The sequence below is a fragment of the Sinohyriopsis cumingii genome, chromosome 8 (assembly GCF_028554795.1).
Source record: "Sinohyriopsis cumingii isolate HCF-2022 chromosome 8, ASM2855479v2, whole genome shotgun sequence".
Lineage (NCBI taxonomy): Eukaryota > Metazoa > Mollusca > Bivalvia > Unionida > Unionidae > Sinohyriopsis > Sinohyriopsis cumingii.
In genome coordinates, this window is record NC_142968.1 from 60,280,943 (window position 1) to 60,294,298 (window position 13,356).

The following is a 13,356-nucleotide window of genomic DNA, read 5'->3' on the forward strand; positions in this document are numbered from 1 at the left end:
TAGTGGGCTGATTTTGCTGCATGGACTATATTTGTGACATTCTCCTCAGTGGCTTCACAGATTTGCTTATGAATAGTGAGTCTGGTGGAAAGCCAAAGCCTTTCAGCTTTATGGCGGTCTTTTTTAGCAGTGGGCCCCCAAGTGGCCGAGTGGTCTAAAGTGCTCTCCGTCACGGATCACTACCATCTCACCTCTGTCTGTGTGGATTCGAGTCTTGGGCTCGGCCAATGTGGATACGTGAGAAAGCCTGCCGCTAGCTTCTTGTGGGTTGGTGGGTCTTTCCTGGGTTTTTCCCAGGTTCTAATTTGCAACAGGGGATGATTTTTTCATAATTATAGAATATATAAAAATGGAATGTTTTCTGCATAATTTGAGTGTGCAGATTTCAGAAATGAACCCATCTTTAAGGTATCTTTTCAAATAAATTCACTGGGAGCATTGAAACACATATACCGTCCACCATTTTTAATATTGGTCTTTGACAATTTTTAGAAAATTCTTGACCTCATGTTATTTCAAGCTGAAATTTGCATATTTCTTACATATATTTTATATAGAAATGTTTTGTGAACATTCAGCTGTAAGAGTAAATTGACCTTTTTTATGTTCCAGGTAATTCAGAAGACCCCCTGTGCCTTTTTAACACCCCCCAACATTTTTGCATGAAATACTATATTCTGAGTCATACACAAGTTGAAATTATATGATGCTTTCAAAATGGAATATTTTCTGCTTAATTTGAGTGTGCAGATTTCAAAAATGAGCCCATCTTTATATCTTTTCAAAAAAATTCACAGGAAGCATTCAAACACATGTACCATCCACCATTTTTAATATTGGTCTTTGGTCACTTTTTGAAAATTCTTGACCTCATGTTACTTCATGCTGAAAGTTGCATATTTTTTACATATGGTTATATATAAATGTTTTGTGAACACATAGCTGCCAACCTTCCAGGCTCACAATTAGTGAAAATAGGGATAAAAAGTCGTGAATTTGGACATGAATTCGTGAAAAATACCATGACAATAATTCTATCCACTCTGACCACTCCGACTGTCAATACTACACTATATTAAGTTCGCAAAATAAAAATAAAACACTACATATATACAGAAATAGTTATTTATTAAGACATGATACTATGGCAGACGTGAACTTCCTCAACTGCTTGATCAAAAATTTGCTTTCTAAACAGTTCCGACTTCTTGCCTGCTGGTTGATCATGGTGACTAAAATTGCTGACAAATTTTCTGCAGCTAAGGAGGCCTTAAAGTCTGTCTTATTTTTCCTCACTAAAGAAAATACCCTTTCACTGTCACTGTTGCTGTGTGGAATGCACAGGAGCTGCAGCATTTTTGGTTCTTCCACAGGAAAATTTGGAAGCGATTTTCGAGTCTGGGAACATTCGTTAGAACAAATGTTTAGCATGGTCTCCAGCTGATAAAGGCAGATTGTGTTTGACAAGAAAACTCACAAATAATGCTTCAGCGTTGGTAGCCTACAGGTCTTCCGCCAGTGGTTTAAAATATTTCAGAGCTGAAATCTGCGAATTCTTAAATTTCCCAACTTCTACGTGTTTTTTGCAACCGACATTCTTCCTCACATCGTCTTTGCAATGGCACACTGAGTGCAAAAAGCATGAATGAATATCAATGTTTAATGGCAAGATGCACAGCCAATTTTTGATATATTCCAAATTACACTTCACTTTTTGAGTAATACATTTATTTTTCCTTGGTGGTGAAGACACTTTCAAGATCTTACATGCGATGCTGAACGGCAACTCAAATCAGTGTTTTGACGCATGCGCGGAGCAAATTTCCAGTTAAGCCCCAGATTCTCTCAAAAGCATTTGTAAAACAACTCAAATACATATAGATTATAATAGGTTAAAATACTTGCTACCAGGCCAACTGTACTAATCGGCTGTAGATCTACTAATATTGTGACCAGCAGTACCGGACTGTTTCGGCAACTGTGAATATCATGACTAGCGCTTAACGGGAAATCGGTTACTTTATTAAAGATTTAAAATAATTGAGGATTGGAAAATTTGTGAAATTTTGGCTTACGGCGTAAATCCGTGAATCGCTGAAAAAGTCGTGAAATTCACACCAAATTAGTGAGGGTTGGCAGCTATGTGAACATTCAGCTTCAAGAATAAATTTACTTTTTCTGTGTTCCAGGTACATCTGAAGACTTTCTGTGCCTTTTTATCACACGCCCCCTAACATTTTTGCATGAAAAAGCATAATCATGAGTCATACCAAGTTGAAATTGTATGTTACTCTTAAAACCAATAGTGCATATTCATTACAGTGTTCTTGTACATATATACATTTATCTGAAATCACAATTTAGTATATAACAATTGCTATTTTAGAATTTAATTATCATAAGATATATATGGTCAGTTTTCATATCTATAAAATAAACTCAATGACAAAAGGTTTTCCACTAAGTTTTCATTACAGTAAGTCAGGATTTCTATAGTGTCAACTTATGATGGTGCAACATTAAATTTTGGATGTCCTAAATTTGCGATATTTTCATTATAATTTTGACCATTGTTTTGAGCAATATTACAGTAAAGACAATTATGGTATCCGAGATAGAGAAGAAACTGGCACCGAGCTGGTTCTCAAGAAATAGTTATGATTATGTATTTGTTTAAAGGAGAAATACTACAGATCGATTTTGTATTGCTTGGCTTCTGATGACAATATTCATATAGATATTCACAAAAAATGGCATGACAATTTTAAATGAATTTGTTTTCATTCTTCAAAATTCTGAAAAAATAGTTTAACTTTTACCTCTTTTCCGTCCCTACTAAACATGAACATTTTAATTTTAAGACCAGTGTCTCTAGATAGGAATCGTACGTAGAATAGATGACCTGACATTGATAATATCTCAGTGATCACAATCACATACACAGTATCAATATGTCTAGTATCACCGAGTCTCTAACCGCGAAAATATATTACACAACAAAAGTTGTACAAATATTTTGTAATAAGTTTGGTATAATGAATGACAGTACGTCTGTATAATCCAATTCCTTGCTATAAACGTCTGCCTTTTCATACAGTCAAGTTTTCGTGTGTTTTTGAACCCAAATTATGTCGTAATGTTGTCATTGTTTATATTTTGTACGTACCCATGTGCCGGGAAGAGTTACCGTTCTTGATGGCATGGGTGACCTTTGAAAAAGACGTAATTCTTGAGTTTTCCGCAATTATTCGCACACATTTTACCATTATTCTCGTAAAAAGAACTCCAAAGTATTTAAAAAGTAGGCGTAGGTGAGCGTATATATTCGTTTATTTAGCGTTTCAGCATTTTGACAAATTTGGTTTTCGTTTTTTTCCGCTGAATATGTTGTAAAAATGGCCCAGTGTCATATACGCTAAATATAGACATTTGATCTTTCAACCATGAATACATTCGGATGTAGTAATGTCGGCTTTTTACATATTAAAACTGTAAAAGTACCGGGTGTAATAAGGTTCACATTTTGAGAAAACGTTAATCTTGATCGCCAGTGCCCTCTAGCTGCGTCCCTAGTACTAATATTAGTACCCTTACTCGTACCTCGTGGACACAACAAATCAAGTTGAGGCTACGACATCGTAGCTAGCTGCGTCCCCTGTTGCTACATTAATACTGGCCGCCTATCTTGTGCTAAAACATGGCGTTAAATCCTTTAACAACAATAACAACAACTTTTTGTAGTGAATAACACAGGAGTCTGACTCCTTGTGTTTATTTATATTACCGATATGGGGATTTCATATTGTTAGAGATTTCGCCGTACTTTATTGATAAAACGTCAGACTCCTTTGGTGAATAACACGTGAATACAGCTACATGTACCATGTTTGTGACTCAATGATACATCCCTTCTTGAATTACAGAACAGTGGTAGATGCAAAAGTATGTTTTTACTTACCATTAACTCGATTCAAGTTTAGGAATCCTGTTCGAGACCATTGGTATATCAGGGTGTTTATAGCCCCACCCAGTCACATTAATTTATACTGACACCAGGCTGATATATCATCATGCCTCATCCAGTCACCTTATCCCGACACTTGGCTGACCAGTCCCAACTCTAACCTCTTAATGTTGAGAGCCAAGCGAGGTAGCTGCTAGTACATTTTCAGAAGTCTTTGGTGTGATTCAGGTGGGGTTCTAACCTGTGATGTCCCTCTTCAGATGCCAATGTTCAAACCATTAGGCCACCGGAGCGGTCTGGTATATCAGGACATTCATGGATATTGTAATTTATTTGGAACATTATTTTCTGACTTGTGATAGGACATCTGGGATTATTTGAAATTTAAATTGAACTTTTCATTTTGTATTCTAGGGAAAAAATTGCTTGTTGAACTGTAATTAAATTGTTGGTTTGACTTTCTTTCTGTTACATATTGTAAGAACTATAGTTGTAACAAACTCTGTGGCCCTAGTTACATCATTAGCAAAACCAAATATGGCTAAAGACTTGTGTGAAAGTTGATAATTTTTGTCCCAACAATTTCTTATGAATTGGATATTTTGACATTTTTAACTTTTTGTCTCTTGTTAATGATGGAAGCCATCTTGAATGACAGACTGACCACATCTGTACAAATTTAAATTAGTTTACAGCAAGGATCATCTTTACAAAAATGTTAATATTGCAATGGGCAAAGCAGGTTTTGGAAGCCATTTATAATACAAAGCTACAGTGGGCAGCACTGGAAGGCAATAAAATATTTCATCTGTGCTATATACCAAACAAATATGTGCACAATGAAACCTACAAGTATGCACATACCAACAATTTTAGTACAAGTTTTCATAAGCATGCAAAATATGAATAGAACAAGAAAAATAGATGTTCAACCAAGGGCCATACCATTGTTCTTATCATGCAGGAGATACAATAATATATTGCTGATTATTTCCAAGGCTTTAGAGGGGAAATAGGAATGATGGAATATGCCCATACAAATTGATGCCATAGATAAATGTTAAGTTTAATGTCACATGACAGTTTCAATAATGTGTCAGTATACAACATTCTCGGAGAGGTTTCAGCACTAACAGTATAAAGTCAAATGATGGTTTTAATAATTTGCTAGTATTCATTGTCCTGCACACCAAAACTGCCTACCCTTCTGCACATGAGATTCTCACGTGAGATCTAACTCAGGTTAGTCTCATGTGCAATTTAACATGCAAATTAGGTAGAACTCACGTGAGCAAATAGATTCTAATAAGAAAATCACATCTGCAGGAATTGTTAACAAGAGCAATATTTTGCTCATGTGAACCACAATTCGCTCACGTGAGCAAGATCTGTTCACGTGAGCGGCATCTTGCTCACATGAGCAAAAACAACAAAAAACAACATTAGTATTTAGTTTTTATTGAACACAAGAATTAAACAGAGTAAGATCAATATTCAAATCTAGTAATCATAAGCATATAATTTGAGTTCAATTAGTGATCTTTTAATAAGGTAAGACAACCAGAGTATGTATGTATGTATGTATGTATGTATGTATGTATGTATGTACCTGTTATATTAATACATCACAATTATTCTAAAAACTTTAAGGTCATAATGAAAGATACTGCTGGAAATTTGCTTCACATGAAGACCAATATTCTTCACTGTTCCAGAAAATTCAAAGCAAACAAAATGTGTAATTAACATTCTTGCTTCTGAATTTCATTATTTGCCAGTCTGCAACAATATTTTCACTTGGAGATTGTTCTCTTTGAATCAATGCACTTCCTGTTGACCACTGAATTTAAGTTAGCAGGCTCAGTTTTGAACTGTTGAAAAATGAAACCTGAAATGGAAATGAAAAAGTTGGTAGAAGTTTCTTTTTCTGATCACACCATGTGAGACATTCTGTAAGGTGGATTTCTGAAGATTCGTTTTACAAGGTAAAAGGCAAAATACATAATAATTGTGGTTTGGATTAGATGGCACTTTATCACACTGTGAAAATAGGAGCCAACTGTTTTCCCAAGGACACACTTACGAAGCCAACCCAGTCTGATAATTCATCCTTTGGACTGTGAGTCAAATTGCTCTACGAATAGAACTACCATAGTTCAGTAGCAAACATATAAACTGCACTGTTGATGAGATACCTGCAAGTCACGTTGCATATTCCAAATTTGACTACTTCTGGATAAAGATGCCAATGTGTACCCGGGTATTCTCCCATTGATAATAACCTGGGTAATAAAGCGAACAATTGGGTACCCGTTAAAAAAAGTGTTCACAGGGGCTCATATGGTTACTTACAATTTATTTGTCATATGTGGTCTGTATAATAATACAATCCTTTCTCAAGTGACCTATTTAAGAATCAACGCTGATATTTCAAGCCTGACCATCCTAAGTTCATGCCTGTCCAAGGTTTATGTGCCAATTTTCTCATGAATTAAAATACTCTTGTTTTCAGATCCTGGTGACATTATCTGGGTCAAATAAAATTAAGCACAATATGAATGTCTGGTTTAACTTGGCTACTGTAACATGCACTTCTTAGGACAAAAAATGAACGAAATGGACAACTATACAGACTGAAATATAAAGATCAAAAAAGTTTGCCACTTAAGAACAGTTTTGAAAAAAATCAAATTAAAATTAATGTATTGGTAACTTCTGCATGAATTTTACATCAAACAGTTCCAAGAAAACAGACAAGTGCCCCTCACTGAGGCGCCCGCATTATTATTGGGGGTGGGGGGTAAGAGCCAGACATGGCTGCACAGTTGAATTGTGGAAGGCTTAAATATTCGATGATAGTGTGGTGTAGATATCATTTTTAGAAACAGGAGGTTGAATTATTATCTTTAAGTAAAATCTGAAACAAACCCTTGGCTCAACTTTAAAATACCATGAGAATTTATGCTTATGCTTATAATGTCGATGATTCAGGCTATCCACTTTGATCATTCTATATGCGAAAATTGTAAAAAGAAATGAGTAAAAGTAACTTACCTCTTTCTCGGCAAAGAACCAGTCTTTCATAATCCTTAAATCTTCCCTAACAGCATGTCGACGTCTTCTGTTTCGTACTGGACATTAACATCAGTACCAACGTGGACATCTTTAGATGTTGGTGTTGGTTTCTATAATTATGTCCACACTCTTGCTGTCAGAATGTTTTAAGAGCAAACATGTAGCAGGAGAATATTAAATAACTTTCTTCATAAACAGCATGGCCCTTGCTAAGAGAACATGTCCCGCGCGTAAATTTCTGTCTGTTCGGTTTAAAAAAAATTTTTTTTTTTTTTTTTTCAATTATCTGAACCTTTTAATATCCAAAATTATGAAAACAATCAAATGTTAAAACAAGTAAAAAGGACATACTTTTTAGATAAAACACATTTCATTTATGTTCTTTATTGTTTTAAACCTGTCATTAAATAAAACATTCCCTTATTCAATCCATGTATTTTATTACCTAATAATTTAAGCAGTCCATTGTTACACCACCATGTTTTCTCCAACAACATTGGGTAGAAATTATAGAAATTATAGATGTACTTCATTAAATTACAACTTCGTGATAGATAGAAATTAGACTGGAGTGAAGAGAAAGTGACACACTTGGAATGATTTTTAAACAAATTTTAATGTTGTTTGGTGTGGTGTTTTACAACACGACAACACAAGTAGGTTATTTAATTGAGGCAATATAAGAAGGTACAGGGCTTTACAATCTAATAGTCCAGTGCCCTGGACAAATTTATCTTGTGCAAGCTTATGCTTACAAGGTACTTGTGCCTTGGCAAGTCCTAAACATTGTGCGAGTTAAAGAGAGAGAGAAAGAGGTTGTGTTCAGTTTTATTATTGAAACCAAGTATTTATATTTGTACTTATCAGTTATGCATCAGTTGTAATAACATTTTTCATGCACATACGTTATTATCTGACTTTTAAGTCCTAACCAACCTATCGCCTGTTGTGAGCTCTGAATGCGCTGAGATTGCTGACTCCAAACAACTGGCTTGTAATAGATCATTTTGACGGGTGCCACCAATTTGTAGGCTACAAGGTCATAAAGGATAATAATATAACCCGTGAGATTTCTTTAACACATCTGATTGGAAATAAAAGGGACTCGCCTGTAGCAATTATTCACCTGGAAATGTAGCACCCATCGGTACTGTTTATCATGTATGTTTCATGTAATTATTACAGGAGACTGATACATACTGCTTGGCAAATAATGGATAAAAATAAGTATTCTCAAATCATTCTCCAAGTTGGCTTTTCATGGTAGTTTAAATGCATACTCTTGATCTCAAGGTGAAAATGGATGATATGGAAGTGGAAGCAAATGCTATGGTGAATATAAGACTCCCCAGAAAAAGAAGAAAAAATATTTAAAATTAAAATAGAGTGAATTCGTTGATAGAGGAACATTTCAGTGAAAGACCTAGCTTGACCTAGTTTTCCTCGTCAATGGATATTTGAATCTGCACGAGTTTCAAACCTGAACAGTTTTAAAATACACTGAAACTGGATCATTGTGATGTTGCATTTTTGGGGTGTTTTATGTATAATTTATAAATTCAATAATGAAATGGAACCAGTGGCCATTCCCAGATCATAAAATGGGCCAACTTGTACTAAGGTACCTTAGAGGGTGATACCACTGTATCTGTCAATGGGTTATCTGGGGCAGACCATTTGCTATGTTGTTTGGAGTTAGGTATGCTATTTACACCAGCAAAACTTACATAAACTCTGAACTTTAACATTAATAAATTATTTACTGTATCCAGTCTTTCAAACAATATTTTGCGATAAGTGGGGCTAATGTTGGGCTGAATGTTTTTAACAAGCATGGAAAAAGTAGAAAACAATATGGTAGAATCATGCAACAATACTTTCAGCCATGTTTGGCTGAAATCAGTCTAATGATTTTTGTGAAATGTTGAAAATAGCAACTGTTGACAGATGATGCATGGTGGAAAATGAACTGCACTGTAAGCTCTTTTGGCCTTAAAAATAAAAAAAAGTTGGGATATTAAGGCCTTTTCCCCCTCAAAAAGTAGGGAGCAGAGACATCATAAAAATGGAGGAAATGTAGAAAAAAATGGGGCTACAGGAAATGATGTTTACCATTAAAGGTACAAATTCATTAAAGATTTTCACACTACTTTTCAATGTCTAGATTACTTTCCTTTTTCCTTAAGAATCTGTAATTTAGACTAAAGATTTATTATTTTGAAAATGAACACTTTTTAAAACACTGAAAAAGAAATATTCAACAAACTCGCATAGTTTTTATGACACCTGTAACTTTCTCATACCATTTAAATCTTTGGTACATTATCAAAATGAATTTTGTATCATTTGTTGAAACTTATGAAATATTTTTTACTTTATCATTGGTAGACAATTATAATTTCCATTTTTCTTCCAAAAATTATTTGAATATTACCCAAAGCAATTAAAACAATGTGTACAAAAACTTGCATAAAATACAATTTATATAAACAGGCCCACCTATGGTAACTACTTAAAGCACACAAATCCTGTTGATATTCCAAAAAATAAGAGTCACAGATTTAGAAAGAGCTATCATTCCTTCAACATGATATACACACTTATACATAAAAAACATGCACACTCCCATGTATACTACTAAAATGTTAGCAAATTTCACACGACTCGTCGCACTTCAAAAAATCTCTTAAGGTAATAAACTTGTCCTAATGTCATTGCAACCAAAACTAAGGCCTCAAAGAATGACCACAGCACCACTCTGGAGTTTGTGTTGTCATTAATTGATCTGTGTAATTCTTTCTCTGACCTCCATATACTCCTGTTCATGTTTGACACTGGTCAGAGCTGTAGACAATTCATTGATCATCTCAGAAAGCTTATTCTGGTGAGCATCTTCAGTTTCCATGTTTGTTCTTTTGGTTTTTCTCCAATATCCATGGTGAACATGATGATCTTGAGTGTCATTGTGGACATCTTGTTACTAAAGCAGTATTTGTAAATACCATCCATGTGGGCCGCAAAAGTGTATTTGCCATTGGATTCTCTGTCACCAGAATGGATTACCTTTCCATCTGGTCCGAAGATCTTGACATCTATATCCAGAAAATCACCTTCTGCAACCTCAAACATCAGGCTCATTTTTGTCCCTGATGTAACCTTGTCAAAGAAACATTCTTCTGCATGTGCATCAATATGAATGAAATAATATTCTATCGATGCTATAAATACAAAGAAAGTTAGTATAGTTGCAAATATCCTGACTGTATCCATGCTTTCGGTTTAAAAGTGCTATTCTACATGTACACTGTAGGTTAACATCCAGCATTTGTTGAGTTCATCTGAGGTGCCATGAAGGGTAAATTATTAGTAAACATGTTGTTGTACGCATAGGGGCTTGTATCATTGATTACAATATAAAAGTTAGTCATACATTTAGTATAAAAATAATACTTTTATTATTTTATACTACTGTATGACTGACATTTAAATTGTAAGCAGCGATGCGAGCCCTTCTGGTTTTACACTCCTTGGTACACTCGTACTCGGGTATTTCTTAATGTTATATTTTATATATAAAATAAATGCTATTTTATTATCTGATGTTTCATAAAAACTGAGCTATAAGTGAATTCATATCATTAATAAGTTAATTAATATAGACCTAGTTAATTTTGATATTTTTTACAGTAGCTTGTGCCGAGCCATGCCCCATAGGGCACTCTAATGGTTCTAACAAGCCGATTCTTCCACCGTGTACTCTGATAACCTGGGTCACAGAAAATTAATGGAAACGTCAGTGATTTGTTTTGTGATTATTTCAATAGGAAACTTCTTTTATGAACTTTGTAATGACACGACCAGAACATTTAAAAGGCTGCAAATAAGCAAAATGTTCCATTGCCAAGAATATACACGTGTAAAACAATGCGAAACAGCTACACAACCAAACCCAACTGGATTAGGCAGTTTCTTACGAAGTTACGGATTTATTAAATTGTATGTACAGTAAATTTTGTTTGGTATTTTTTACTGATAATGTACATATGCATAGGAAACGGGGTTGGGGTGAAACCTCGATAATAATTTGTCTTATATGTAACCTGTTCGACTGTTCAGTCGGCGTTTGAATTTTAGCGGACACTAGACAAAATGTTTAATGTTACCCCGCGTATTTCTTTGATGCCAGACATTCAACGTCGGTGGACAATGTTTTATTAAACACGTTAATATTATTAATCCCTTATGGTTTCTGCGTGGATTAAACATAGGCTGTTTTATAGAATATGGAGAGGGATGCGTCAAGCGTACGTACGCCTGGGGTGGGGGGCGTAAAAAGTATGCATGTGTACGGGGGGGGGGGTGGGGGGTGGAGGGGGTGTCAGGCTTTGCCAGATTTTTGCGTACGTACTAAATGGATGACCCCTAAGCCGAATTACACAATTCAGTAAGTATAAGATTGTATTGACTTTTGTACGAACGTTAGACATGGAAGGAAACGACGTAGTTTATGTAATTCTCCAATTTTTCTGGAAAATGACTTGAGAGTTTATTAGGCCAAAAGGACTGTGCATCATTACCCCCCCCCCCCCCCCCCGATATGTGGCTATGTATTTGTTTTACAATTTTATAGTGGGGTTTTAGAAGTTTGTGAATAAAGGAGTTGCATATAATATCATGTTTATGGAACATTATAGGATTCATTTTAGGGCAAAAGTTTTATTTCCTTTTTATATTTGTAAACTGTGTATTTTGGGGAGAGAAACATTTCACCTCTTTACGGATTACTTTATTAAACATCAACCACGATCAGTATGCAAGTTATTAACTCTATTCTTTGACAGCTGTTAACGTTTAATGGGTAGTCTGGTTATATGAGTCTTTAATTTTGTATTGTTTTGTTTTATGAACAGTGAAATGAACCTTAAAATGTTCAAATACAAGGAGCCTGTTGGGTCAAAATAAGATTAAAACTCACTGTGAGAAAATAAGTTGAAGATGTTTTAAAATTTAAAAAATACAACAAAGCAACATGAGCAAGTGCAAAATAGAAATGATGTCTATTTGACAATAATGGAGATGCTTGACATTCAACATTTACACAAAATATTTAAGTCCAAATTGCTCGTGTGATAACTCACATGAGAAAATCCAACTTTGAATAAATTTGAAATCAGTGTTTAATCAGAATCGAAGTTCAAGTTTCTCACGTGATAACTCACGTGAGAAATTAGAACTCTGCCTTATTTTCAAACATGGTTATATGTAATGGAAAAGAATGTTTTCTAAGTTCTACTTTCTCATGTGAAAATTTAGATTCTCGAGACACGTTAGCAGAATCTGCACACGTGAGAATCAGGTTAGTTTTTCCTTGGCTCACAAGATCTAACAAACTGCACACATGAGCCTGCAAAATCTACCCAATTTGCATACATTTATAACAAGGTTCTCATGTGCAGCTTATGAGCAGCTCATGTGAACTGGTGAGATTTTTCCGTACGGGTGGATAGTTTTCAGCACTTTTACTTATCGATAAAAATGGAAATGTTCAACCTTCTATGCCATATTAATAAATTTTGCATCTATTATATGCACTACATTAATTGTCGTTTTATATTTTCGTAATCTGAATAGGGAAAAAATAGCTCTGAAAGAAAGGAAATTTATTACAAAAGGATGTCAAATAAACAGATGAAAAATTGATTGACTCCTTAATTATATGTATCTATTTTGGTAAAGTAACATAAATGTAGATCAGTATTTCAATGCAAACAGAATGTGATAAATATTCAGCTGGAATGATCACAAACTTTATTCAAACAAGTCGCCACAAATGGTTGATTTTGCAAGATGTCAGCTCACTAAAAACTGGTAACTTAATTTTAGTATTACTGTCCCATCTACAATAAATTAAGTATTCTTGGTGTTTGATTTCAATGCGTTATGTGTACAATCACTGTTCAGACTAATGCATACATATCTATGCTTATTAAAATGGCATGAATGACCAAGCACCGAACAAAGGGGTGGTCGGTGAAAGAGACCTAAATCTATAAATAAGTCATTATTAATCATCAAAACCAACCTTAAAGCTAAAGGTTGTTCACATTATGGGGTAATTACTTATAAAAACAGAAAAAAAGCTGCCAACATGGTCATACAACTTGATGGTGTTGTCACACAATCATCACACAATAAGTTAATCGTTGAATTATGTTGCCCATTCCCAATAAAAAATTTCTCACTTGTTCTTTAACAATTATTGTTGCTGTAGCCATTCAAACAAAAGGTGTCAAAGTGGTAATTGCTGGGTATTTACA

The 13,356-nt window shown here is 34.6% G+C and overlaps 1 protein-coding gene and 1 pseudogene across 3 annotated transcripts in view; both read right to left on the bottom strand.

Annotated features, from left to right (window-relative positions):
• Positions 1 to 5,358, bottom strand: part of LOC149793644 (uncharacterized) — a 106,904-nt gene extending 101,546 nt beyond the window's left edge. Inside the window, exon 1 of one of the 3 annotated variants that reach the window (XM_089967623.1) lies at positions 3,959 to 5,358. The gene's annotated coding sequence lies outside the window, so the exon portion shown is untranslated. Of the gene's footprint in view, positions 1 to 3,166; positions 3,267 to 3,958 lie in introns of those variants that run through there. The other 2 variants (XM_089967625.1, XM_089967624.1) reach the window with 2 other exon arrangements.
• Positions 5,359 to 7,686: 2,328 nt separating this feature from the next.
• LOC149793647 (transmembrane emp24 domain-containing protein 2-like) lies at positions 7,687 to 10,307 on the bottom strand (annotated as a pseudogene).
• Positions 10,308 to 13,356: the final 3,049 nt, after the last annotated feature.